Source organism: Chiloscyllium plagiosum, unplaced genomic scaffold (genome assembly GCF_037043375.1).
Source record: "Chiloscyllium plagiosum isolate Xiang-an unplaced genomic scaffold, Cpla_swu_hap1 HiC_scaffold_15, whole genome shotgun sequence".
Lineage (NCBI taxonomy): Eukaryota > Metazoa > Chordata > Chondrichthyes > Orectolobiformes > Hemiscylliidae > Chiloscyllium > Chiloscyllium plagiosum.
Window position 1 is genome coordinate 45356256 of NW_028270153.1, and position 27986 is coordinate 45384241.

The 27986-nt window shown below is 41.6% G+C and overlaps 1 long non-coding RNA gene across 1 annotated transcript in view; it reads right to left on the reverse strand.

Annotated features, from left to right (window-relative positions):
• LOC148147650 (uncharacterized) overlaps positions 1 to 25515 on the reverse strand; it is a 206482-nt gene extending 180967 nt beyond the window's left edge. The window contains exon 1 of the long non-coding RNA XR_015759596.1: positions 25373 to 25515. This is a non-coding gene — a long non-coding RNA (uncharacterized LOC148147650). The remainder of the gene's footprint in view (positions 1 to 25372) is intronic.
• Between the last annotated feature and the right edge of the window lie 2471 nt (positions 25516 to 27986).

Here is a 27986-nt window from a genome sequence, read left to right on the forward strand (position 1 = left end):
CCTCTCTCTCTTCCATTTCCTGATTTATGGATATTATTGGCATGTTGTTGTATCCTCTTGCAAAAACAGAAATAAAATCTCATCCACCATTTCCTTAATTTCTTGCTTTTAAGTCCCCATTCTCGTTCTCTTGAGGACAAATATTTTACTTACTCTTTTCCTTTTTAAACACCTGCAGAGCCATTACTATTGATTTTTACATTCCTAATCATGCTTTATTTTCTTGCTCCTGATTAATCTCATAGTCATTCTCTGTCATTCTTTACATTCTGTCCAAATGTCTCATCTGTCATTCACCTTTGTGCAATTATATGCTTTTTCGTTAAGTTTGATGCTTTCCCTAATTTTTTTTTTAGTCAGCCATGAATGGTAGATCCTCCCTTCAGAAATGTTTCTTCTTGTGGTAGGAATATACTTATTCTCAATATTCTAAAGATCTTCTGAAATGTTCGTCACTGCATGTCTATTAAACTGTCCCTTTGCCCAGTATCCCAGTTCACTTCAGCTAGCTTAACTTTCATCCCAACATAGTTGTCCTTTTTTAAGTATAGCCTTAGTTGCACTTTCTTCCTATGAATGTGGATATAAACTTCAAACATATTGTGGTTGCTGCTACCTAAGGTGCCTTTGGTCATTAACTAATCCTATGATTTTACACAATACCAAGTGCAGTATAACATGTTCTCTGCATGGTTCCAAAATGTGTTACACCAGGAAAGTATCTTGAAAGCATTCAAGAAACTACTCATTCAGGCTACCATTGTCAAACTACTTTTTTTTCTTCTTCAGTTTATATGAAGATTAAAATCACTCATGATTATCACCATTTCTTTATCATCAGCAACCAATATTTATTTTTGTATATTTCATAATAAATTTTGATTACTGTTAAGTGGAACAATATTCAACCCTCCATTGTAACTTATTTCACCCAATATTACTTATCATTACCCTAATGAATTCTACATGCTGATTTCCTGTACAAAGGTCACCAAAACTGTTGAACCAATGCCATATCCACCCACCTTTTATCTAACTTCCTAACCTTCTGAATTCATAATCTATTTCCAAGAGAAATGTATGGATATGACCTTGGACATCAGATGATGGATATAATTTAACGGATCACATCCCAGATGCAGGTATAGATAGTGGGGTGGGGAGGAGTCAATTAATCTAGGAGAAAAGCAAAGGATGGACAGGCTGTCACCTTCACTGATTCCTCCTTCAATTAATACTAATTTAGAAATCACACAGCACCAGGTTACAGTCCAAAAGGTTTATTTGGAAGCACTAGCTTTCAGAGTGCTGCTCCTTCATCAGGTGGTTGTGCTTTGAAAGTTAGTGCTTACAAATAAACCTGTTGGACTATAACCTGGTGTTGTGTGACTTCTAACTTTGTCCACTCCAGTCTAACACTGGCTTCTCCACATCACACTTAATATTAAATCAGAGAGGAGTATATTTAGCTTGACCTTCCCATCCCTCAGACAAGGAAGGCCCTTGTGGCCAATTAAAGGCAACTTAATATCATGTACTTGTGGCTAGTATTCAATCAGAGATGGTGCTGTGGGTGATGGGCCAGCCTGTGTACCACTAAAGGTTCATTTGGTGAAAACATCCACACTTGTAGGTAGATCCTTGCAGCTCCTGGTAGCAAGATTCACATTCTGAACACTCCAGATACACTAAAAGCAGACAGTTAAGATTTAATCCCATCAGAGCCTCCAGATATGGTCACGGCGGAGTTTCCACTGGCTGTCTGACCAATGTATGGGGCCATTACTATGGCCAAAATAATAAGCTAGTGTTTCTTCATATGGTGTTAACCAAGTTTTATGAAGTCAATGGGCGAAGGGCTCTGCTTTGCAATCAGTAATTTGCTGATTTTTAGGTTGTTCGAATCACCCCAGATCCCTGGTTCTGACACTAGATTTATTTAGGGAATGTTAAAGCAAGAAGGCAGTAGACAGGTGCTTCAGGGCAAAAGAATCTCCATGTTTATTTAAATGCAAAAGGTAAGTCAAATACAAGAAATAAAGGTGAATGCAATAAACAGTGCAATTAACACAATACAGTAAAGACACTATTCACTAGACTAATCACTTTTAGATGATAACACAAGCGTTTTAATCACAGAAACTTTAATCTGGCTTCTTACCCTTGGGGTCCCAAGCACTGTAACAACCCGCCTTTCCCTATCCACTAGGTAGGTCAGAAACTTTGAGGTCTCAGGAATTTAAGCTCACCACTGGGAAAAACGCAATTTTGAAGGTCAATTGGCTGTTGAGGTTCTTGCTGTCAGTTCTCTTGGTTTGGAACAGGTCTGTATCTGAATGCTCTTGCTGGATAGTGCTTGGTTAGCTTCCTTCCTCTTGGATGTCCTTTGTTGCAATGATTCCCTTGGTTTAGTTTCTCAATTCAGTTTCTCTGTTTGACCTATGTGGTTCTTGTGGGGCCTGTGGAGAAACTGTTTCTGTAGAAGCTTGTTGTTGAAAAAACTCTCTCCTCAGGACAGATCAGGGCTGGCAGTTAGGCTGAATGAGTGTCTCATTTTCTCCCCTCAAATCTGTGTTGTCCAGTGTGCTTCCTCCTGAAGTCAGTTGGCTTCCCCAATAGCTAAGAGTATAGGTGAATGTATTTTGATTGAAGTTGAAATCCAGTATCTCTATGAAGGCCCCATACTTTCTGCTGCTGGGTAGATGGAGGTGTAAAGATTTCAGTCGAGAGTGTTAGGTTTGGTTGACTGTTCTCTCAGAGTGGAGGTGTAAAGTGGAATTCCAGGCTCAACAATAGTCCCAGACTGAAATCGTTCTGGCTGTGTGTGTATTTGTTGCAGTCTGAGCTCAGGGTTTTGTGCAGTGTTTTAGATGATGGGGATTTTTGCTCAATCCTTCAATGATAAAATTATACTCAGTGTAAATAATAGATTTTAGAAGTAATGAACATGAGGATACCCTGAAGGTTTATGTTGTCTTCTGCCAAGCCTTTTGCTTTGATAAATATGACAGAATTAAGACCAAATCAAGACCAAAAATGTTCCTTAGAATGTGACTCAAACTTCTCCCAATGTTGGTATGCAGTATATTGAAAAAACTTCTTCTAAAATGGCAGGACAAGATCACATTGAATATGTTAAGATTCTAGTTCAAATGTCTCTTTATTCTTCTGGCACAAACAATTTTAAGTAAGGAAAAGGGGTTATAGTCATAGTCATAGAGGCATACAGCATGGAAACAGACTCTTCGGTCCAACTCATCCGTGGAGACCACATATCCCAACCGTATTTAGTCCCATTTGCCAGCACTTGGCCCATATCCCTCTAAGTCTTGTGACAATGTGATAATGTCCTATCTCTGAACTAGGAATGCAGGTTCAAGTGCCATCTGATTTGGAAGTGTGTCATAAAAAAATCTGATCAGATGAATTACAAATTTTTTTTTCATGGAATAGGAAACAAACTATCCCAATTAGATAACATAAAACAGTTAAAAGCTCAAAGTTCTAATCCAAAACCATTGGGTTCAGAACTGGCTTTCTCATGTTCCACATCGACTGTAAGAGCCCTGCGACCCATTGAGACCACAAAAACTGCTTGCAAAAACCCCAAGGGAACTCTATGCTCAGAATATAGCAACCCTATGCCCTCCAACACTACTGGTACCAGCCAGCATGGTGGCACCAGAGCTGGCTGATGGCCACTATGGCAGTCACGTGGTTCAGTAAAGAAGTCAACCTTCCAATCCCACCTGTGCAGAGGTTGGGGAGCCAACATGGCATTCCCAGTACACTTCCAACAAGGACTGTAGAATCAGAATGTAGAATGGTTTAATTACATACACTTGTAAATAAACTGCAATGTTCCAGAAACCTTCCAATTATGAAAAATGACGGACTCCAGTAAAAAATAAATCCATTTCAAATGGAATGCTTTCATATGGTGATCTTTTCCTGTTGGCCAAAGGGGCCAATCCTTGAGAGGCATGATCTGCCACAAACGCAACACATGATGCTACCAAGTGGTGTTGTGTGTCAATAATGAAGCTGCTTTAACCACTGAACATAGAGGTGGTACACATCAGCCCTTAGGAGATGCTGCCAATTTCCTCAATCATAAGCTACTGAATTTAACAGCCATTGTCTAGGATTATGTCACATTTCCATGCATTCTTAAAGAAAGATTTAGGGGCTCCAGTGGTCATCTGGCTGAGCCAGCACACCACACCACATAGAAATTCCTTGGCTTTGTGACAACTTGCCATACTGCTGGTGTGCTCATGCCAATGAGACCAACTCTGTTTGATGAATGCTAACAAACATGGGAACTGTTTTTCACAAGTTAGCCACATTTATAATTTCTTGCTGCCAGGATATACCCATAATGCTCTTCAGGAATGAAAATGGAAATTAATGAGTTTCTTTGCTTCATAGCCAGATGTTATTCATGCTTCATGGCCATCAACAGATTGCTGAGAACATGAACCTTATAAACTGAGAGCTTGGTCAATATATCAGCTTAATATTATTTCATGTGTGTTTTGTGACTGAGCCAAAAATGGTAGCTGCCGACTCTGTGTGTATCTAGTTGTGCATCAAGGCATAGATTGTCTGCCATGTTGTACTGGAAGTATTAGAGTTTACTAACCATCCTCCAGTGACTTGTATTTAGTGAGATCAGAGGCACTCATGACCACTGTTTTCTTAATGCTCTTTGCCAGGGAGAACAAGTTAGAAGAATATGGCAGTTTATGTATCTTTATCAGCTACAGCAAAAGTTAGGAGCATGGAGAAGAAAGTGTCAACCAGAATGCAGACCAGGATACAGCCCTGTTTATCACTACTCTTCACTCTAAAACTGTCAGGTGTAAAGCCATCAAACAAACACTGCAGTGCATATTGTCATGGAAGGGGTAGATTAAGTAGACAGAGGAGTTTTGATAGACAATCAGTTTTCCCAAAATCTGGTATAGTTCTGCTTTGGTGACAGTGTTGAATGCCTCTGTAAGATCTATGAAAGGGAGTTAAAAAGGTATCCCCTATACTTCACCTGCAGCTGGTGAACAGAGAAAGAAAATAGTTCCACACAATCCATGTCTGCGCTGGCTCTCTAAAGAAACAATTTACCTACCACCACTCATTTGTCTTCTCCCTGTTGTCATGAATAGTCTACTTTTTTTTTAGAAAATAGTCCAATTCTCTCATGAGTGTCTTGATTGAATTATCTCTACACTTTCTCCGGCAGTGAACCACAGACCCTACTCTCAAATTAATAAATTAAAATCCCAGCTGCTGTGGTGAGATTTGGCCTCATAATTCTGGATCTCTATTCTAGGTCTCTGGATTACTGGTCCAGTAACAGTGTAGATCTACACTCTAACCATAGTCATAGTAGACCTGCCAGCACAGAAACCACAGAGTTTCCAGATGGATTCAATCTACATGTAGATGGAGTTCATTAAGTATGGACTGAGCAATGGCCTTTCACATGATACTAAGGCATATAATGCCCCACTGCTGTTGAAGAGATGATTTTGTAAAGTGTGATTTTTTTTGCATCATGCATAACTTGAGGAATGGGTTTTACTCTTTGGCAATAGAGGAGAAGTTTGTAAAGGTGTAGTAATAGATAATATTATTATGCTAAGCATTTTGACTGGGATTCCATCCTGCTAGGTGTCTTTCTGTTTGCTAAGCAGTCTTAGGCTAGTCTTAAGCAAGGCCTTCTCAAGCTCCAGTACTGAGGCTTCTTCATGTAACTCATCCACAATAGAAAACAAAATTGGATACTTAAATAGACAAAAAATCCTTAAAACATGCATACATAGGTACTTAAATGTACAATGGCCTTAAAAGAAATATGTGAATGTACTTTAGACTGGTCAGTGAAATAATCAGAACATAGAGTTATAGAATTGTACAGCACGGAAACAGAGCCTTCAGTCCAACTCATCCGTGCCGACCAGTTATTCTAAACTAATCTAGTCCCATTTGTCAGCATTTGGCCCATATCCCTCTAAACCCTTCCTTTTCATATACCTATCCAGATGCCTGTTAAATGTTGCAATTGTATCAGCCTCCATCACTTCCTCCGGCAGTTCATTCCACATACGCACCACCCTCTACGTGAAAAAATGGCCCTTAAGGTCCCTTTTAAATCTTTCCCCTCTCACCTTAAATCTATGCCCTCTAATTTTGGACTCCTCCTCTCTGGGGAAAAGACTTTATCTATTCACCCTATCCATGCCTCCCATGATTTTATAAACAGCTATAAGGTCACTGCTCAGCCTCTGATGTTGCAGGGAAGAAAAGCCTCAGCCTATGCAGCCTCTCCCTTGGTTTTATTCAGCTTGAGTTATTGTCAGTCCATAGGTGTGTTATGTTTATAATAGTGCACTCTGCAGCACTAGATGTGCATGATGAAGCCTGAACTGGCAACTTCCTTCTTAAGGTGGTTCTAACAGTCTTACATGTCAAGATTTTCTGCTTGAAGGGAATACTACTTTGCATGAATGAAGAATAAGAGGCAGTTTGTCAACTAAATAATGTCTTTCATGTTTAATAGTTGGTCAGTGCTGGATATGAGAAGACATTGAGAATAATCCAGCAGAGAAAAGACTTTTCAACAACTCTGAAACAACTAAAATTTACCAAATACATGTTTATGCTTGCTTCTTAGTCAGTTTTTAAAGTAGCAATTTGAGTCACTATCTCAAGAAGTAAGATTCATTGGACCGAGACTGGCACTTAAAAATATAGTCTTCACTATAATTAATACAGGAATTAATACAGTGCTTCCCACTAGGCTTTGTTTTCTTCGGGAAGCATTCCTGCCCAAAATGATGTTTGTGGCCATAATATCATGAACAAGCTTCGCCAATTTTCAGGCTTGTTGAAGGAGATGGGATTATTGTCCCATTTGCTTCCAAGTGGATATAAAGTAAGTCCCAGGTAATTAGGATAGGATTTATAAAATACTGCAATGTTAAGATTTAGGGTGATAATCTGGATCATGCAGCTTTGCTTGTGATGACATAATGGAGACCTGATGCAATTCCACCAGTGACCCTCCCCTGACCTGCTGGGCCATGTGACATTGGTTCCTCAGATGCTGCCTGACCTCTATGCTTTTCCAGTGCCACACTTTTCGAGTCTTTCTCAAGTGCTTGGCAAGGCTGGCCTCACACTCCACACAAGGGCTGGTGCTCCTCCACTTTGGCCAGCTCACTGGGAGACCTCGGGCTGCCAGCTTTCGCTGCCGCTGCAGATGTGGAGGGCCCTCCCTCACTGCTGCCTTGGGCTCGCTCTTCCCGTACAGGGTTCGACCTCAGACTGTCGAAGTCCCAATCTGACCCCCCAGCTCCTGCCACGCTCTCAACCCAACAAAGTCGCCACTGCCTCCACGACGGAGGTCTCTCTAGACAAGAAAACAAACTGAAAAATTGAAAGAAAAGAAAAATGAGAAAAGAAGAAGAAAAAGAACAAGTAAAAAGGAAAGCAGACAGAGTGGATGAGCTTATTCGGGCATCACCACCTGCACATAGACCTATAATGCTGTTGGAGAGGCAATTCCAGAATTCTGAAACACTGACAGTGAAGGACTGTAGTACTCTCTCTTCTTCTGACAAACTTTGATCCATCTTTTCCAGCTAAATCCCTTTCTTCTCTTATGCTACCCAGGGAATATCTGGAAGGAAGAGGCCATAGCCTGAGGCCCTCAGCTCCACCTCCATCTCGAAAGTTTCCATCAGCACAAACTTTTATGTTAGTGGGTTGTCTGCCTGGATTAGAGAAACCACTAACATAAAAGTCTGTGCTGATGGAAGCCGCAGATGAAGCTATTGCCAGAGCATCACCCAAAGGATCGTAGGCATCCTCTTTCAACAGGTAGAGAGACCCAAGCGATTAATATTGGGCTGGCCGCTTGAGATGAAGGATTCGAGGGAAGGTAGGAGTCTAGGAGGAGTGTCCAGGAGGATAAGGTTTGTGGAGGCGGGAGAAGGGGTTGTTAGAGTGTGGGTTGGATTCCTGTTCAAAGAAATAGGCCTGGAGGCAGAGGCAGCAGAAAAAGACTGCTTCATCTCAAGCTGCCACCACAACATCAATTGCTTGGATCTCTCCACTTCTCTCATTTACTCCAACTTCTTCCCATCAAAAAGCGCAGCCCTCTGCTCTCTTCACTCCAACCCACTGATAAGAGAAGGGGGGCGGGGGAATGGGGGCAGTGGTTGTATGGCAGACTGACCTCTACATCGTAGAGGCCTGGTGCCACCTCTGAGACCCCCTCCTATCGTCCCCTCAATAATGATCCTACCTCTGATCACCAAGCCATTAACTCCCAGACCATTGACAACCTCATCACTTTAGGAGATCTCACGTCCACAGCCTCCAACCTGGTACTTCCCCAACCCTGCACCACCAAATTCTATCACCTACCCAAAATCCATAAACCCTACTGCCCCAGTCAACCCATTGCCTCTGCCTGCTTCTGCCCCATTGAGCTCATCTCCTCCTGCCTCAACTTTGTTCTTTCCTCTTTTGTCCAGAAACACCCCACCTGCATTCATGACACAACCCATGCTTTCCAACTCTTCCAAAACTTTGAATTGCCCGAACCCAACCAATTCAGTTTCACCACGGACATACTGGCCCTTTACATATTCCCATAAGGAAGGCCTAAATGTTTCTTCTGCTTCTTCCTCTCCCGTTGGCCCAACCAGTTCCCCTCCGCTGATACTCTCATTCACTTGGTAGAACTGGTCCTCTCCCTCAACAATTATTCCTTTGATTCCTCCCACTTCCTACGGACACCCGCATGGGCCTGAGCTATGCCGGCCTCTTTGTAGGATTCGTGGAACAGTCCCTCTTCCACAACTGTACCGGCATCATCCCTCACCTCTTCCTCCCCTATACTGATGACTGCAGCGATGCTGCCTTGTGTTCCTATGAGGAGTTCAAGCAGTTCATCAACTTCACCCACACCTTCCACCCCGTCCTCAAATTCACCTGGACCATTTCTGACACTTCTCTCCCTTTCCTGGATCTCTTTGTCTCTATCTCACCACTGACATCCATTTCAAATCCACTGGGTCCCTCTACTATCATGACTACACCCCCCTCACCCACTCTCCTGCAAAAATGCTCTGCCATACACTCAATTCCTCCACCTCCACTGCATCTGCTCCCAGGTTAAAGTGTTCTATTCCAGGACATCCCAAATATCCTCTTACTTTAAGGACCGTAGTTTCCCCTCCTCAGCAATTAAGGATGCCCTCAACCACATCTCCTCTACTTCCCATACTTCTACCCTCAAACACCCCTCCCCACAACAACAATAAGGATAGAGTCCCATTAGTCCTCACATATTACCCCACCAACCTCTGAATCCAATGCATCATCCTTTGATATTTCCACCACTTACAATCAGATTCCACCACCAAAAGGATATTTCCTTCCCCACCCCTATCCGCTTTCTGCAAGGACCATTCACTCCGTGACTCCCTCATCAACTCCACACTCCCCACCAACTTCTCCACCACACCCAGTACCTTTCCCTGCAACCACAAGAGGTGCAACACCTGCCCCCACACCTCCCCCTCACCTCCTTCCAAGGCCCTAAACAATCCTTCCAGATCTGACAGAGATTCACCTGTACCTCATCCAACCTGGTCTATTGTATCCATTATTCAATGTGGTCTCTTCTAAATCGAGGAGACCAAACGCAAACTTGGGGATCGGTTCACAGAGGATCTGCATTCTGTACACATCAACCAACCTGACCTTCTGGTTGCCATCCATTTTAATTCCCACTGTCACTCCCCTGGTAACATGTCCATCCTTGGCCTCCTCCACTGTCAGAGTGACGTCAAATGTAAACTGGAGGGACACCATCTGATATTCCACCTGGGGAGCTTATGGCCCAATGGCTTCAATATTGACTTCACCAACTTCAAAATCCCTCCCACCTTATCCCATGCCCAGCACCCTACCCCACACAAGCCCTCGCCTCCCAGACCTGACCTAACCTGTCCATATTCCTACTCACGTATCTGCTCCACCCTTCCCAGTAACCAATCACAAAATCCCCTCATCTGCATTCATCTATCACCACCCCTATGAATACTGCAGCAAGTAACGTATCTTCTGACCCCCCAAAACTTGTCTGCCTCTACAAGGCACAAGTCAAGAATGTGATGGAAGACTCCCCACTTGCCTGGAAGAGTTCAGCTCCAACAACACTCAAACAATTCAAGAAAACCAGCTGGGACAAAATGGCGTATTTTTGCATCCACAGTTGGATGTTGTCCGCAGTGACTGGAAGGGTAAAACCAAAATGGACTCTTCCCGGGGAGGCAACAACCAGTGGAGTATCTGCCAATGATAGGCAGCTTAAGACATCTGCATTAGCCATTTGGCTTCCTGGATGGTGTTCTAACTTGTACATGCTGGGAATAAGGGGCCAATACTAAATTCTACCAGTAGCTATGAGCAGTACCAACGTGTCTTCTTTCAGTTAGCACTAGCAAGGGTTTGTAATCTGTCACTATGACAAATTCTCAAAGATACTGGGGGAACTTCCTCACATCAAAGACGACTGCTAAACCATCCTTCTCTGTCCAGGGAGCATACACTATCAGGCATTCCTCTCCATTGGACCATCAGTGAGCCAACACTACCCCGATACTGTACAGGAAGGTATCACATGTCAGCATTATTTCTTGCTTCAGATTGTAGTGGGCTAACACTTTAGATGACATTAGCTGTCTTTTCACTTCCCTAAAGGCTGCTTCTTGATTCACAACCATTTCCAAGGCTGGCCCTTTTTCAATAGCAGGTGTAAGGGTGCCAAGATGGAGGCCAGGTTACATCTGAATTTCCCGGAATGATTCACTAACCCAAGGAACAACTTAATCTCAGGTACGGACAAGGGAATCAGGGCTCCCTTGATCACCCTCACTTCCTCTTCCAACAAATGTAACTCCGTTTTTATTGGTGCTCTTTACTGGTCTTTCCAGTTATTAGCACATCATCCAGATAATGCCAGCCTGGGGTAGCCCTTGTAAGGTGATCTCCATGCTCTGCTGATAATACCCCAAATGGCTGTCTTACATATTGGGATAAACCCTTATGGGTGTTACATTGATGACTGTATCGGCGCTACCTCGTGCTCCCACGAGGAGGTTGAACAGTTCATCCACTACACTAACACCTTCCACCCCAACCTCAAATTCACCTGGACAGTCTCGGACTCCTCCCTCCCCTTCCTAGACCTTTCTGTTTCTATCTCAGGCGACCGAATCAACACGGACATCTACTACAAACCAACCGACTCCCACAGCTACCTGGACTACACCTCCTCCCATCCTGCCCCCTGTAAAAACGCCATCCCATTCTCCCAATTCCTTCGTCTCCGCCGCATCTGCTCCCAGGAGGACCAGTTCAAAATACGTACAACACAGATGGCCTCCTTCTTCAAGGACCGCAATTTCCCCCCCGACGTGGTCGACGGTGCCCTCCACCGCATCTCCTCCACTTCGCGCTCCTCCGCCCTTGAGCCCCACCCCTCCAACCGCCACCAGGACAGAACCCCACTGGTCCTCACCTACCACCCCACCAATCTCCATGTACAGCGCATCATCCGCCGTCACTTCCGCCACCTCCAAACAGACCCCAGCACCAAGGATATATTTCCCTCCCCTCCCCTATCAGCTTTCCGTAGAGACCACTCCCTCCGCGACTCCCTTGTCAGATCCACACCCCCCACCGACCCAACCTCCACTCCTGGCACCTTCCCTTGCAACCGCAGGAGGTGCAACACTTGCGCCCACACCTCCCCCCTCACTTCTCTCCAAGGCCCCAAAGGAAACTTCCATATCCGCCACAGATTCACCTGCACCTCCACCCACATCATCTACTGCATCCGCTGCAGCCGGTGTGGCCTCCTCTATATTGGGGAGACAGGCCGCCTACTTGCGGAGCGATTCAGAGAGCACCTCTGGGCCACCCGGACGAACCAACCCAACCAACCTGTAGCACAGCATTTCAACTCCCCCTCCCACTCCACCGAGGATATGCAGGTCATTGGACTCATCCACCGCCAAACCACAACAACCCGACGGTCGGAGGAGGAGCGTCTTATCTTCCGACTGGGAACCCTCCAACCGCAGGGGATGAACTTGGACTTCACCAGTTTCTTCATCCCCCCTCCCCCCACCTTGTCTCAGCCAGATCCCTCCAGCCCGGCACCGCCTTCCTGACCTGCAGTCTTCTTCTTGACCTCTCCGCCTCCATCCTACTCCGACCTATCACCCTCACCTTGACCTCTTTCCACCTATCACATTTCCAACGCCCCTCCTCCAAGTCCCTCCTCCCTACCTTTTATCTTCTCCTGCTGAACACTCTCTGCTCATTCCTGAAGAAGGGCCTGTGCCCGAAACGTTGAATCTCCTGTTCCCTGGATGCTGCCTGACCTGCTGTGCTGTTCCAGCAATAAAGTTTCAACCTTATGGGTGTTAACCTTGGCTTAATTCTGGGACTCCTCATTTAGTTACAATTGCAAGTAGGCATGGCTGATGTCCAGCTTCAAAAAGGCCAGTCCCCTGTCAACTTTGCGTACAAGTCCTCTGTGAGAAACAACAGTATTTATCCAACTGCAAGAAGCTGTTTACCGTTTGCTTTAAATAGACACAAAGGGGAACTGAGCCATCAGGCTGCCCATTCAAGAAACTGCACTAGTTTGATAATTCCTTTGCTCTCCAGTCTCCTGATTCCCACCTCTACTTTTTCCCATAAGGCAAATGGCACCTGGCTGGCCTTGCAAAATCTCAGAATTCTTTTCTGGTCAACATGTAAATTGACTTTGACCCATTTGATAGTCCCAAGCTCTTCTGCAAAAACTCCTCGGTATTGCACTTGGACTTCACTTCCATTTGAATAATGTTGAGCCAATCCAGGTGATTCTTTCTCAACCAATTCCACGCCAATAGATTTATGCTTGAGCCTTTTACTACTAGGCAATCGCATTAGGTAACTGCACAACTGCTTCTCCGTAGGAGACTGGAACTGACGTCATACGCTTAATCTGCAATGGTTACCCTGTGTATGTTCTCAGTCTGGATCTTACACAAGCTTAAAGGTTGGAGTCCTGAGCAAACCTTGTTAAAGACAGATTCTGCAACCCAGATACAGCTGCTCCGGAATCGACCACCATGGGAACTAGTAATCATTTAAACAAACTTTAATATTAATAGACTCTGATTTGCGTGCCACTAAGCAATATAATTGTTCCAATCCACATGTCGGGGGACTTTGTAAGGTGTGCGCTCTCCTGGGTACCAGCCTATGAGTTTTCCTACTCCAGTCAGGCCTTGTAGGACTCCTTTGCTGTCTTGAGTTCACATAATGGCAGCAATAACAATGGCTTGCCAGCCCAGGTCCTGAAGGACTGTTTAGCCACTTGGCCGAGGCTTGGCTTTGTTGCTGGGTTCTGCTGTGGGTTGGCCCAGGGTCCCTCTGCTCAGGATATGCCCTGCATGAGGCTCTGTGATTGCCTACACCAAAGTGGTGTTCTCCAGGCTCAGTCAAAGGTGAGGGTGTTCACTTCCACTGGAATGCCCTGTAGTTCCCATGCTACGATTGCTGTATTTTATAATGACAAAGCCAGTTGTTGTAGTGTCTGTTTGAAGTCCAGATGGGCTTCAGCTACTGGGCGCTTCTGTGTGGTTACATCATTAAAGCCACACTCAACATCTCATTCAGGGTTAACCCAAAATCACATGCCTCGCCAGTTCTTGTAATCTTGTCAAAAATCCCGATGCAGATTTCCCCGTTTTCTAACAGCCAATTAAAACCAATAGCATCTCAGGATTAGAGGAGGTTTGGGGTCATAATATTCCTTAACAAATTCTGTCAACTCTTGGAAGGTTTTAATTCTGGTGCCTCTGGGAAAGCTGAGCCCCTTATAACTGAAAATGCTGCAGGTTCACACGCAGTCAGTAAGTGTTCTCATTGCTTTTCATCTGCCCCAATGTCATTTGCCCAGTAAAAATATTGCATTATTTCCACATACTGGGCCCAGTCTTCAACAGCAGGGTCAAATGAGTCAAACTTCCCAAATAGAGGCATAATGCCAGAAATGCTTACCCTAACTCCAAGATTACAGTTACAAGCAAATGTTCTTCAGACACATCTTGTTCTCTCCCATTGCCACTGAAAATTCAGAGAGCGGGTTCTGTTACCAACTGTTACCAACCCTTTATTTACTCGTGCAAAGCACACTGACTGTAGCCACCTAACCCATAGTCAGTCCTCATCTGAGAAGATTCTAATCTTCTGGTTATATATTTTTCTTTTACTTTCTTTCTTTTTATTTGGAAGGGTGCAGTTGACTTACAGGGGCTCACTCCAAACACAAAAAGGTGAGTGCAAAAAGAAAGTGCAAATTTTAAGAACCATAGTGCAAAGGCCAAGCCCTGCCACACAACCATCATAGTCCTTCCTCAAAAAAACAAAAAAAAGTAACACACAGGCTGCAACCAGTCAATGAAATACAAAAAAGGTCCTAAATGAGAACTGAAATATAACAGTACACACTGGCTGTGGTCATCCAGCTCAGAGTCAGTCCTCAACCAAGGAGGTTCTAATCTCCTGGTTATATTGATCAGCCAAGGCTTTCCTAACTGACCCGGGATAATATCCCCAATCAAGTACCTTGTAGTCAATGACAACAACCTGGTTCCAATCACTACAGAAATATATTGCTGCTCCTTCAGTGCTAATGAGTCAAAATCATGGAATACCCACTCTAATGGGCCTACCTATAGCAACAGTACAAGAAGGCAGCTCACTACCATCTTCTCAAGGACAACTAGGCATGGACAATAAATGATGACTCAGCCAGCAGTGCCCACATCTACAAGTAAGTAAACAATACAGGCAAATTGACAGTGGTAGATAAGTAATGAAAGAAATAAAACAAAAAAGAAACTTGCTTTTGTACATTGTTAAAACTATGGCTTTTTACGTTTCTGCATTTTCAATTTTGAACTGGAATGGGAAAATAAATATTTTAAAAACCAAGGATAGCTGAAGGATTACTATATGTTTTGAAAACAAGTAACTGAACATAGCTGGGAAGTACTATTTACAATGTTTCTGGTTCAAACAGTAGTAGATGGGGTTTACAGATGAGCTAGAACAAAGATCTGTGAACAAATGGAGATTTAGCCAGCAATAAGCACCTGATTGGTCATTGGGCTAGTGATTAGTTATCTATGACAAAGACTTTCTGCCTCCAACAGCTAGATAACTGACCTGTCAGATAACTGAACAGCTTGGTGTGATCAATATGACAGTAAGAGGCCATTAGATCTCCACCAACTCAGGAGTTCTTCCTGTTCTCTGGGGTAAAACCCACATTAAACCTGAAGAAAACCAATTTATTCTTCCTTCAGCAGTTGCTGTGAGCTGTGACTTTTTCTTAATAAAGTAAAGACAATTTAAAATTATTAACAAGTCACCCTGTGTCTCCTGCAAACCAATGAAAGCATCCAGAGAAGGAAGATGAAAAAGCCCTCTATCTATTACACCTAAGTATTTTACCTCCTGTCTGTGTCACTTTGTGAGCATGTGTGAGGGAAATTAAAGAGGTTAGCTTTTGAATTGGTAGAGTTCTAAGCTGTCAGTTCATAATCTATTGTAATAAATAGTAATTCTTGTTAAGTACATAAATCTGCTTCCTATCAACCTGTATCTGAAAATCGGGTAAACCTGAGAAATTCTGTGATTTAAAGAAAAATCTTTAACTTTTATGACAACTCCCGGAATAGTGGAGCTATCTTCCAGTGTGTTACCTCGGTGAGACATAACAGTAGCATTTATCATAATCACCAGATGTCACAAAGTGCAGTACAGCCAATGAAGTGTTGCTTGGATTGCACTTACCATTGTAATGTACAAAAGAAGGCAGTCATTTTGCAAACAGTATACCTCCATAAACAGCATTGTGATAAAAACCAGATCATTTGTTTCTTGTGACGTGGATTGAAGGATAAATATTGGCCAGAACACCAAAGAGAGTTCCTCAGCTCTTCTTCAAAATAGTATAATGAAATCTGCTTATCCATCCAACCAAGCAGATGTGACCTTGACCCAAAGCCAGCAGCTGTGACAGTGCAGTATTCCCTCAGTACTGCACTGTTAACCATTTTATGCTCAAATTGTAGAATAAAGCATATGATTTAGACATGGGAGTGTCATTAACTGAGCTCTGTGTGCTTGGATTAAATACTTCAGTCACCAATGTGGTTTGCATTTTGGTCATCGATTTCAGCAGAAATATTTTTAGTGTTGGCACTGAGGCGTTTTGTTGGAGTAACACTCCAGAAACCTAAGAAAAAAAACCTAATAAAGCTACCTGTGCTAACATACAAAACAATAATATCCCACAGAATTAAAAAATTCTGCGTAGACTTCCCATTACGTTGTATTTTGTTGTTTCAGTCAAAAATAAACACAAACAAGCAGCTGAATGATGTCAACAGTGAACTGTGGTTTGACAGGAAATGCTAGCTGCAACCCAAAAACGGTCAGCATCAAGCCAAGTAATAATGTTTATCAAAAGCAGATAAATAGCTCTGTAATGGCCTATTTATTCAAAGGGTCAGTGAAAGCCACAAATGACGTTCTACACAGGACAACATTTTTAAAAAAATCACCACAAAGAAGGAAATCTCTTTTTCAGCATATGTATGAGCCTGGCACAAAGGCAGATGGGGAAATTGAGAGGAGGAAATGATCAAGTTCAAAAACTTTACAATATTTTGGCACAGAAAGCTTGACATTTGAAAAATGCCTTTCTCTGTATGTAAGCATAATGTTAAGAATAAGTTGTTTTTCCACAGGACATTTATTCATTCATTCATAAACATTGCAATGTATTGTGACTCAAAATTCTTTATGTTTCCCATCCCTGTTAGGTGAGTCTAGTTCAAATAGGCATTTCCAAAGGAGAGGCAGGGTATTGAAGCAAGTATTTATGGACAGAATTGTAATATTACTGAGGTGATAGAGGTTGGGAGCTGTTAGGTCCATAACGCAGTGTTGTTGTTGTCAGGGCATTTTCTATTAGCAGAAGCAAATGCAGAGAAACTGACTTCTCCAATGAGCAACTAATTTGCATACTTAACACCGATTTAAGGGTATCCCTTCATTTGGATTATTTGAGAGACATTTCAAAATGAAGTCTCCATGGAGGTGGTTTGTCTACAAACTTCCCCTGGCCACTAAATACATGTTTCTAAACTTATCTGTCCAATCACCCAGCGTCTTCTACATGCCTAGGCAGCCCTCTCACTGGGCTGGCAGTATTAGGAACCTGCATGCCATCCTTCATTGGATGGTCAGTCAGAAACAGCTAATTCCAAAACCACCTGGGATGAAACAGGCAGGCTAGGTCCAGCAAGAGCCGGCTCACAACCCATTGCTTATCCCAATATCACAATCCTGAAGCCTGGACTAAAGTTCATGCCAATGTACATACCAATGGGTGGCACGTGGCTCAGTACTGCTGCCTCACAGCGCCAGGGACCCAGGTTTGATTCCAACCTCGGGTGACTGTCTGTGTGGAGTTTGCACATTCTTTCTGTGTCTGCGTGGGTTTCCTTCGGGTGCTCCGGTTTCTTCCCACAATCCAAAGATGTGCACATTATGTGAATTGCCCATAGTGTTAGATGCATTAGTTAGGGGTAAATGTGCGGAATGTGTCTGGGTAGGTTACTCTTCAGAAGGTCGGTGTGGACTTGTTGGGCCAAAGGACCTGTTTCCGTATTGGAGGGAATCTAATCTAATTTAAATCTAATTGGAAGTATGGAACTCTTTCTCACAATAAGCAGTGGAATCTAGTTTAATTACTACTTTCAAATCTAATGTTGACAGATTTTTGCTGGATAAAAGGACAAGCAACCAAGGCTGATGTCATAGTCGTGGAGTCATAGAGATGTACAGTATGAAAGCAGACCCTTCAGTCCAACCCGTCCATGCCGATCAGATATCCCAAACCAATCTAGTCCCACCAGCCAGCACCCAGCCCATATCCCTCCAAACCCTTCTTATTCATATACCCATCCAGATGTCTTTTAAATGTTGCAATCGTACCAGCCTCCACCACTTCCTCTGGCAGCTCATTCCATATACATACACCCTCTGTGTGAAAAGATTGCCCCTTAGGTCTCTTTTATATCTTTCCCCTCTCACCCTAAACCTATGCCCACCAGTTCTGGACTCCCCCATACCAGGGAAAAGACTTTGTCTATTTACCCTATCCATGTACCTCATGGTTTTATAAACCTCTATAAGGTCACCCCTTAGCCTCCATCACTCCAGGGAAAACAGACCAACCTATTCAACCTCTCCCTATAGCTCAAATCCTCTAACTCTGGCAACATCCTCGTAAATCTTTCCAAACCCTTTCAAATTGCACAACATCCTTCTGATAGGAAGGAGACCAAATTTGCACGCAATATTCCAAAAGTGGCCTAACCAATGTCTTGTACAGCCCCAACATGACCTCCCAACTCCTGTACTCAAAACTCTGACCAATAAAGAAAAGCATACAAAACGCCTTCTTGACTATCCTATCTACCTGTGACTCCACTTTCCAGGAGCTATGAACCTACACTCCAAGGTCTCTTTGTTCAGCAACATTCCCTAGGATATTACCATTAAGGGTATAAGTTTTGCTAAGATTTGCTTTCTCAAAATGCAGAACCTCGCATTTGTCTAAATTAAACTCAATCTGCCACTTCTCAGCCCATTGGCCCATCTGGTCAAGTTCTCATTGTAATCTGAGGTAACCCTCTTCACTGCCCACCACACTTCCAATTTTGGTGTCATCTGCAAACTTACTAACTGTACCTCTTATGACAAAAAGTAGTAGAGTTAAAATGTAGATTAACCATAATTTCATTGATTGAGGGGATGAATGGCCAACCTTTCGTTCCTATGTTATGTCCCCAAATAAATGTTCAACTCCCGTGTTCCCAGTGGTGCTTTCTTTTGGTTTTTGTACTTTCATAAAAATCACAGAATCCCTACAGTGTAGAAGCAGGTAATTCACCCCATTGAGTCCACACTGACTGTCTGAAGAGCATCCCACCCAAACCCACTCCATCCCTGTAATCCCTGAATTTCCCATAGTTAATCCGCCTAGCCTGCACATCCCTGGACACTACAGAGCAATCTAGCACAGCCAATTCACCTAACCTCCATATGTTTGGACTGTGGGAGCAAACTGGAGCACCTGGAGGAAACCCACACAGATGTGGAAAGAATATGCAGACTCCACACAGGCAGTCACCCGAGGGTGGAATTGAAGCCAGGTCCCTGGCACTGTGAGGCAGCAGTGTTAACCACTGAGCCGCCATGCCACCCTGAACAGGTAATTTTGAGAGGTATAATACTCATTACCATCTTCACCCAAGTATTCACATTTCTACCTAAGGTTCTAGAATATGGTTAGCTACCAACAAATTATATTGATTTTTTTCCTTCCAACCTTAGGAAATTGAAGCCATTGGTAGCATCTCTGCAGCCACCAGTTACCATAAAGTGCATATTGAACCTAGAATCTATAGTTTTTGCTGATGGAAAAGTTGTTCCTCAAATGTAGGCGGGAGGATTCTAACTCATCATCGGCACAGTCCACAGATCCACCTAGATTCAGAGATCCAGAGAAAGCCTAACAACAGAAATGGAACAACAACAAGTAGCATGGCAACAGGTGACATGGGAATAACACTCCCTGGTGAATAAGCATCAACTAGGTGTACAGCCAATGACAATGAACTTTAAAAACTACTGTGATTTAAGGATTAAGTATGCAATGTGTATGTGGAGACTAATGAGAACAGCTAATGTATGAGAAGAGTTGTCTATATTGGGTAATTTTGGTGGTCTGCACGTGTATAGGCGTTTTAAAAGGGGATTAGAATTTTAACTAGTAGAGCAATATGTTGATCATTCATATTTGTTTACTTTGGATTAGAATTTACTTATGTGTTTAAACCTAGTCAGTGCTTTTGGTTATCTTTGTTCCACCAGACAAGTAAATCAAGGACTTTGCACGTTTGGATTAAATCATTAACCACTGTTGTGACCTGGGAGTAGTAGGTCTTGAAAATCAATGCACTTTCCCAAATGGATTGTAAAAGAGATTGGGGGCTCACCTGGGATTATTTTGAAGCAGAGTGAGGATTTGGGAATTGTATTAATAGGTGATAATGATAGAGAAAACAGTTCATTTCTGAAAATAAGAAACTGTAAATTACAAAAGATATCCACCAAGTGATGAAATTGTCCTTGGCAGTTTTAAGTGAACTCCTAAAAAGCAGGATACTTGATTTGGCATGTAGGTTGGGTGGCTTGACTTACTAACGCTAAAATAGCAAATATAATTGAAGCACTGGCACATCACTTGGATTTAGCAGAAATACAAGTGTGACCAGGTACTCCAAATATTAAAAAATCAGAATCAGGTGATATTCTGTTATGGTTGATGTAACTTACACATGAGCAAATTGAAGCAATTTGAAATCTTTTAAAAAACTGGGGATAAAATTTCACAGGGAAGAAAAAGTCAAGGAAATGTAATGACAAGGACAGGAAATGGGAATGAAAAAACTGGAATTAGAATTGCAGAGGGAAAAGGCAGAGAAATGTATAGATTTTAAACTAAAAAACACTGCAGTTAAAACAGGAGACATCAGAGGCTAATGCTCTAACAAATGGAATCCAAGAAATAATCTAGCCACAACAAGAATTTTTTGAAGTTTGTATCAAAATTTAGGGAAAGGAATATGGAGGTATTGTTTCAGTGTTTTCAGAAAATAGCAAGACTATTGAATTGGCCAAAGGAAATCTAGACATTGCCCATGCAGAGTAGGTAGACAGGTAAAACACAGAAAATTTACACTTCATTATCAGGGGAGGTTTCCTGGGATTATGATGCTGTTTGAAAAAAATTGGCTGCATATGAGTTAGTGCCTGAAGCAGAGTTTTCAGATTTTAAGGAAACAGTCTGGGCAAACCTACATTAGAGTCACCTGAGGCATCGTGACCCTCAGGTTAAACCACCAGCAGTTCTCTCTCTCTCTCTCTCTCTCATGAGAGTAAAGCCCAAGGGCCAGTAGAACTATGGCGACTTTTAAAAGAGAGTTAGAACTTTATTTTATTTCAGCCCAGCATGAGTCCCAAGGCATGCCCATTGCTGATACTGGGTGAGCTACTGCCAAAGGGTACCAATCCAGACCCATGCTAGTCAGTAAAGCAAGAACCAAGACTCCTTTCTTTGTGGATAGAGTTTAATAATTATTCAGTCTTACACCCACTACTGCCACCTGTTGTCCTCTATATCAAGCCACTTGATTAATTAATGAATTATTCAGCGTTACCTGCTTAACTACTTAATTTATTAACACGTTTTGCTGAGAACCCATGATATTTCTATCTTTTCCCAGTCGTGAAAGGTCACTGACATGAAACATGCAATATTTCTTAGACTTGTCCTTCTGGTTTTTCAAATTTATCTCTGCCAATTTGCTGACAGTATGAAGTGATAGACAACAGATCTGAGTGAACAGGGAAAGCAACTCTGCCTGTTAGTTTGAAGGATTGTGAATTCAACAGCACAAAGGTTCAGTAGGAATTGTATGTCAGATGGATAAGTTCAAATCCGGTGAAGAGAAATAGAGAAATACAGAACAGGAAAGAAAGATTTGTTTAAGAAGGGAAGAAAAAAAAATCAGAGAGGGATGTTTAAAAAAATCTAAATTTAAAAGTATAAATTTTTAAAACAACAACAAAACACAAAACCTGCAGGAATGAGACTCCATGTCCATTTTCTGGACCAGTGGGATAGAGTTACCTATGGTCAACTTTAAAAGAACACTTAGACTTGAAATCACAAGAGTTACATTCAGACATTTGGTACAACTCCAAGAACAGCAGGTTCAATTTTGAGTGTGCCATCCCAGTGGGTTATAACAATAAATAACCTATTTTCTTAAAACAAAATGTGTCAAATTGCCCAACTAAGTGAATTGAGTCTCTTTGTTGCTAATACATAGCTACAAGCTGGCACAACAAGCATGTAGTAGAAATATAACAGGTTTCAACATGCTTTGTCACATTGACATTTAATTTCCTCGATAAGTAAGAAAACATGAAGTTTTTTACAATGTTAAAATAATACAGTCAATGGCTAAATATGATAAAAGCTTTCTAGTTAGGAAAGAACAGGAAAATATTTAACAATCTGGTTGATATTTTTGAAGCCCAGGAAATATCAGGCTGTTATAATTAATTCCTTCAGTCTACCACATTCAGTGCTATAAAGAGGGAGGGAGTGGATCAATTTACAGTTAAATTTGTATAATCAAGTAATCTGGACACCGCAGAAGTATTGAAAAAGCTTGGGGATAATAATGTGATAAACTAAATTTTCCTCAGGACCTAAAATTGATTGTAAGTTTTATTTTCTATTTCTGCAATGTGGTGAGCAAAATATTTCCCTCTATTCATCCAATAGCACAAATGCTATTTGCTGTAAAATAGTGTTGATTTCACAGAATCACAGAAGTGTTACAGTGCAAAAGGAGTACAATCGTCCTATGTGCCTACACTGGATTTATTTATTCAATGCTCACAAAAAAATCCAGTAATGCAACTATATTACATAAATGTCCAATTTCCAATAGACTTGCTGAGATTAAACAGCATCAAAGAAAATTAGTAGGCTACACAATTCTCCGAAATGGATAAATCAGCTGATCCTACAGAAAACTGTGTTCCTGCTGCAAGTGCACATCAGAATTCCACATAGTGAATCTTGTGAATGGATTGTACTCACAACACATCAAGAAATTTGGATAAAATAACTGAGTGAAGGAGTGGAGCAAAGCTAAGGAACCATTAAAATGTAATTGCTCAATCGAGAAAAGGAGAAAAATATATAAAACTGGCCCTTATCTCTAAGCTGTCATGCATTTCTAGAAAGAACAATGGCTTTTTGGTTATGTTAAACTTCAGGACATTTATTTTTAGTTGTTCTGATTGCCAAATATTCACATGTAATCATGTTAGTTTCTGCTTTGTTGAACTTAGAGGCATTTAACAGCTTCTGAAAGGTTAACTTGCTTACAGTTTTTGGCCAACCACAAACAACCATCATAGAACAATGAACTCACTGTATAACTGATTTGGATTGATCTCAAAGCAGAATGTTGTTTGTCAAGAATTTTCAGTGATTAACTGCAAAGAAAAATTATCTGCAAATTTGGAGCAGTAATGATGAAGAACTTATTGTAGCCAGCTTTGGCTATTTCATTACTTTATTTCAGGCAAACTTAAAAACACCATACCTTTGATCTATCTTCTTACAGTGAGTGAAAAATACAGAAAGTTCCCCAGCAAATGCTGAATCGGAGCAAAGGGATTTTAGAATTACCTGTGACCAATCATTACCCCAGCATGCCACAATCACAAATAGCAATGTAAAGTAATTAACACATTTGCCAGATCTATGCAAGTTATTGTTTTGCCAGTTATTGTTTTCCAGTCGTTCCCCATTTTAACTTAAGTATTCCCTCAACATAAACACATTCTCTGTTAAAATGAATACAATCTGCTCCTAAGCCTCTACCAACATAATGATTGCCAGGTGTAGGAGTTGCGTAAAGAGATGATTTGGCATTTTCTTCCTGTCACTGTAGGGAAGTGTTTGACTTGTACTTTCTTAGGTAACATGAAAACAACAAGGAAATTGCTACACATGCAGGAACCATGTGAATCTACTATTATCATCATTTCACAGCAGAATATTGAGCCATTGGTGGAACAGGCATGAGGAGCGGAACAGGCTTCTCCTGTTCCTGTGTTCCATTAAAATGTTACATTACCACACAATCCTAGTCATAGAATAGTGCAGCCATATTTAGCTCGTTGGGTCTGCTCTGATTCTTCTGTAAATTTAGTCCCAATCAACAGGAAACTAACAGGAAATCATCTCAATTTTATGTTGTTAATCTTGTATTGCCACTGTCAATAAAGGTCTTCCTTGACTTCAGATAGCACTATCATAATATTACACTGCTTTGTGACTTGGGGTTTAACCCACAAATTTAACTGAATAAGTGAACTCCAACAATCACAAAATGTTAAATTTTACAAGAATTGTTAAACTTTTACTACTCAACATAAATAGAAAACTCAGCTCAATAACGTGTTGAATTATGGTACATTTTAGTTCTTTCTATTAAACCATCCATAGAAAACATGTGACCTGACTACCATTTTCTCAAGGTTTTACACAAATTCTTAAGTCTGAGCCAGCTAGAAATACTTACCTGTAAATGACAAGATCAAAATAATAGCAAATAACTTTGTTAAATTTGGTACAAAAACTGAATCAGTTGTATCAAAATATAGTAAGATACAATTTTTTGTGAGCAAAACATACTTAAAAGAGGAATTTACTAGAAAAATACTTAATTTGGTCACTGGCTTTCTTCTTTTTTGTAGTCATCCTGTTAAGCACTATTGAAAATATAGCTAAACGTAAATAAACAAGGCCTAAATGTTTTGTAGAATTTCATGACAAATTTCATATTTGAAAATGGGCTGTAAATATCTCGATAATTGGCGATCAACTGGTGGAATGTTTGAATGTCTATAATGCATTGGAATTCACAGCATGAATTTTAGAATAGGTAATTTTAGAATTTTGTACATTTTGGAAGCATGGAACCTAAAACAAATGTCACAATTTAAGTACATCAGCACAAACTGGCAAATTATTTTAACAGCTGTTCTTCCTCACTGAGGTAGTGCAGGAGGAAATCAAACTCTGCTGTTTCTGTATTCATCACAAAATTAAAGATTTTGTACAGTATGCAAGATTCCTCAATTAATCTGTCTTTTAGATCCAGGATGATAGGCAGCTTAGATCAATTTTCTGTACTTAACAAGGAAACTATTTATTACAAACAAATAGATTGTAACTACAGATAAGTAAGTTTGAACCATTGATGTATAACTACTCGTTAAAATTTTAACCCCCTTATAAACAACGTCCCTCTCGAGCAAATAGTAAGAAACTAATCCTATGGGCCAATCCTATGGGTATTCGCTACAGTATGCTTTAATCATGGTTTTGAGACTTAGATGGCACCTCTCCAAAGCTCACTGTGTTTTTGGATGATATACAGCTGACTCTAATTGATTTGCACCCAGACTAGCTACTTATAGAGTATTAACAGCATCTAATCTGACAAAGTATGCTTGAAAATATGCCTGTGTTGTGGCATTTCTGGCATTTACCAACCTCCCCTCACATGTCCTCTTCCATAGGTTCTTCCGTTGGCCTGTTCACCACGTACTTCCTCTTCATGGACACTTGGTGTTTTAGCAATCCTGTTCCTCCTCCAGTTATATATATTTTGTATTATTTGTAGGTCAATGCTTCTTTCGGAGAGAGAAAAGACAATGTTAAGGATTTGTCTGAAGCCACTGAAACACTAATGGCTCTATGTGCAGTTCTCCGGACAACACAAGTAGGACTGACTGCCTCAGCCACTGTCCTCCTTACAGGCTTGCTAATTAGATTTCCCAAATCAATTTCCAAAACATCTTGTTCTTTTGGACATAAATTATGACACAACAACATCAGGGATTAATCTCGGAAACAGTAGTTGCTGGCAGCCTATGGCTGATGTTGTGGCAGCTATACCTGTGGAAAAGAAAAGGTACCGTCTAATTTTAAAACATTTTAAAGGGAGTAGTTAGACATTATTTTCTCCACTCCAAACTCAGGTAAGGCCATTAAGGATGGTGTTACTCTACAACTCTTTACAGGAACTAAGGTCTATGTGAGAAAATATCAATGAATTCACACTGATCTTGCTAACTTGTCAATGGAAGAGGAATCCAAGCTTAACTGTTTTGAAAACGTTTAGATTGGGTGACCATCCTCCAAGGCAGACTTCAAGACAGGCAACAACATAAAGTGGCCAAGCAGAAGCTGATAGCCAAGTTTGGTACCCATGGGGATGACCTCAACTGGGACCTTGGGTTCATATCAGACTATAGGTGACCCCAAAGCACTACACTCACTCTCTCTCTCTCTCACATACACACACCTCTGTAGACCCATACACTCATGTAGACCATCTCTCATACACAAGCTCTCTCTCATATAGTCACACATACACACCCACACTCACACCCACATATGCACTCTGTTTTTCATGCACCCTCCTGGCTCTCCTCAGTCCATTTCTGAGCTCCTTTCTGGTAATCCTGTAATCCTCTAAAGGATTTGTATGATATTTAACTTTGTTTTGAATACATTTTCATCAGACATGTGCTAGGGATCTGATCATTTTTGATGTTAGTATGAGAAGTCTGGTTGCAAAACCAGGCCATTGTTGTTGGCACCACAGGACCTTAAATTGGTAAAAGTGGACCGAGTGTGTGGCTTTGGCAGAATAGTGACATACCTAATAGCAGAGTAACAACACGGCAAATACATGGCTCAGCAGCAGCAAACCTCAATGCAATGATGTATTAAATGGCCAAGCGTTCTACATTTTTAATGTCTGTTGATGTCAAACCATGCACAGAGTGCTCTGAACACCCACATCCTGTCAGCACCCACAATGCTTTCATTCTGCTCCAATCTGCTGTTCCTGTCATATTTGCTCCACACAATAAAAAACGCCTAGAGACTAATGACTCTCCTCCACAAACGAAACACAGATAAATTGTGCTAATGCAATGAGCTGTGACAGGGGTCACGGGGTAAACTATTGGCTTTCTAAAATGTTTCACTTACTGCCAATACTCATTTCTCCAAAACGTAAATGTTATATTCTCCACTCTCTAGGTCTTATGACAGCACAGCCCTTGCCATCAGACCTTTGGTGAGCATTTCATCAGAAAAGGAACTGGAAGGAAAGAGCAGGAAGGGAGGAAGCATCCACAGATGTAGATGGCTCTTCAGAGAACAGTCAATCAGATTGCAATTCACTTCAAGGCAATCACATTTTCACTATTGCTCCCCAATTTGTCACTTTTCACTCTCTGCTTCAGATCATTACCCTTTCCCTTTGGTCAAAATCCTGAAACAAAGGACACCACATAAAAAAATTCATAACAAATTTATCCAACCATAGTTCCATTAATACATATAAAACTGAACTATTCACTCTTGTCCATGGAAGATTATAGGGTTCAGAGTGATGTAGGATTTGGTGAGATTTGTCTGGCAAGGCTGATCTTCATGTTGGGTATGAATCATTCCAGGAATGACACATGGCAAGATGGGGCCAGAATTGAATGTGATGAATGCTAAAGAGCGTGGAGTAAGTGGTTAATGAGGCAAGTTTGGACAGATATGGCAAGAATGCTTGCTAGGCCTCACAGCAGAAATCCTTTAAAAAGGTCAACACAACTGAGGCTTAGCCAAAGAAATCAAGATCCAGTCCATTTTGTCTATCATGTGAGTGACTGTCTCTGGGTTATTCCTCCTAAGCAATGCTGCATCACAACTAGTTCAAGGCTACTGACTTTCACTGGGAGCAACTGAAGATGACCTTGCAGGATGTTGTCAAGCAGTTTTAAGGATTAACGGGCTAACTGCAGACTGCAGCACCACAGCATTTGAAGTAGCAGTGGAGGCTGGCTGGTTGAGAAACGCCAGGTGAACCAATGACTGAATAGCAGAGGTGGGTATACTGTTCTCAACAGAGAACAGTCATTTCTTCAGCCATTGAGTCACTGCCACAATTCTGTAAAGTTAGTAGTCTATAGCAACACAGAAATATGAAATGCTGAGGGCTAAAATGAACACGTAAAATTTTAATTAGTAACAGAACATTTGAACACTTTCCTATATCCATCTTCAGTTTCCTGTGCCATTAAGTCTCTTTAACTCTTAC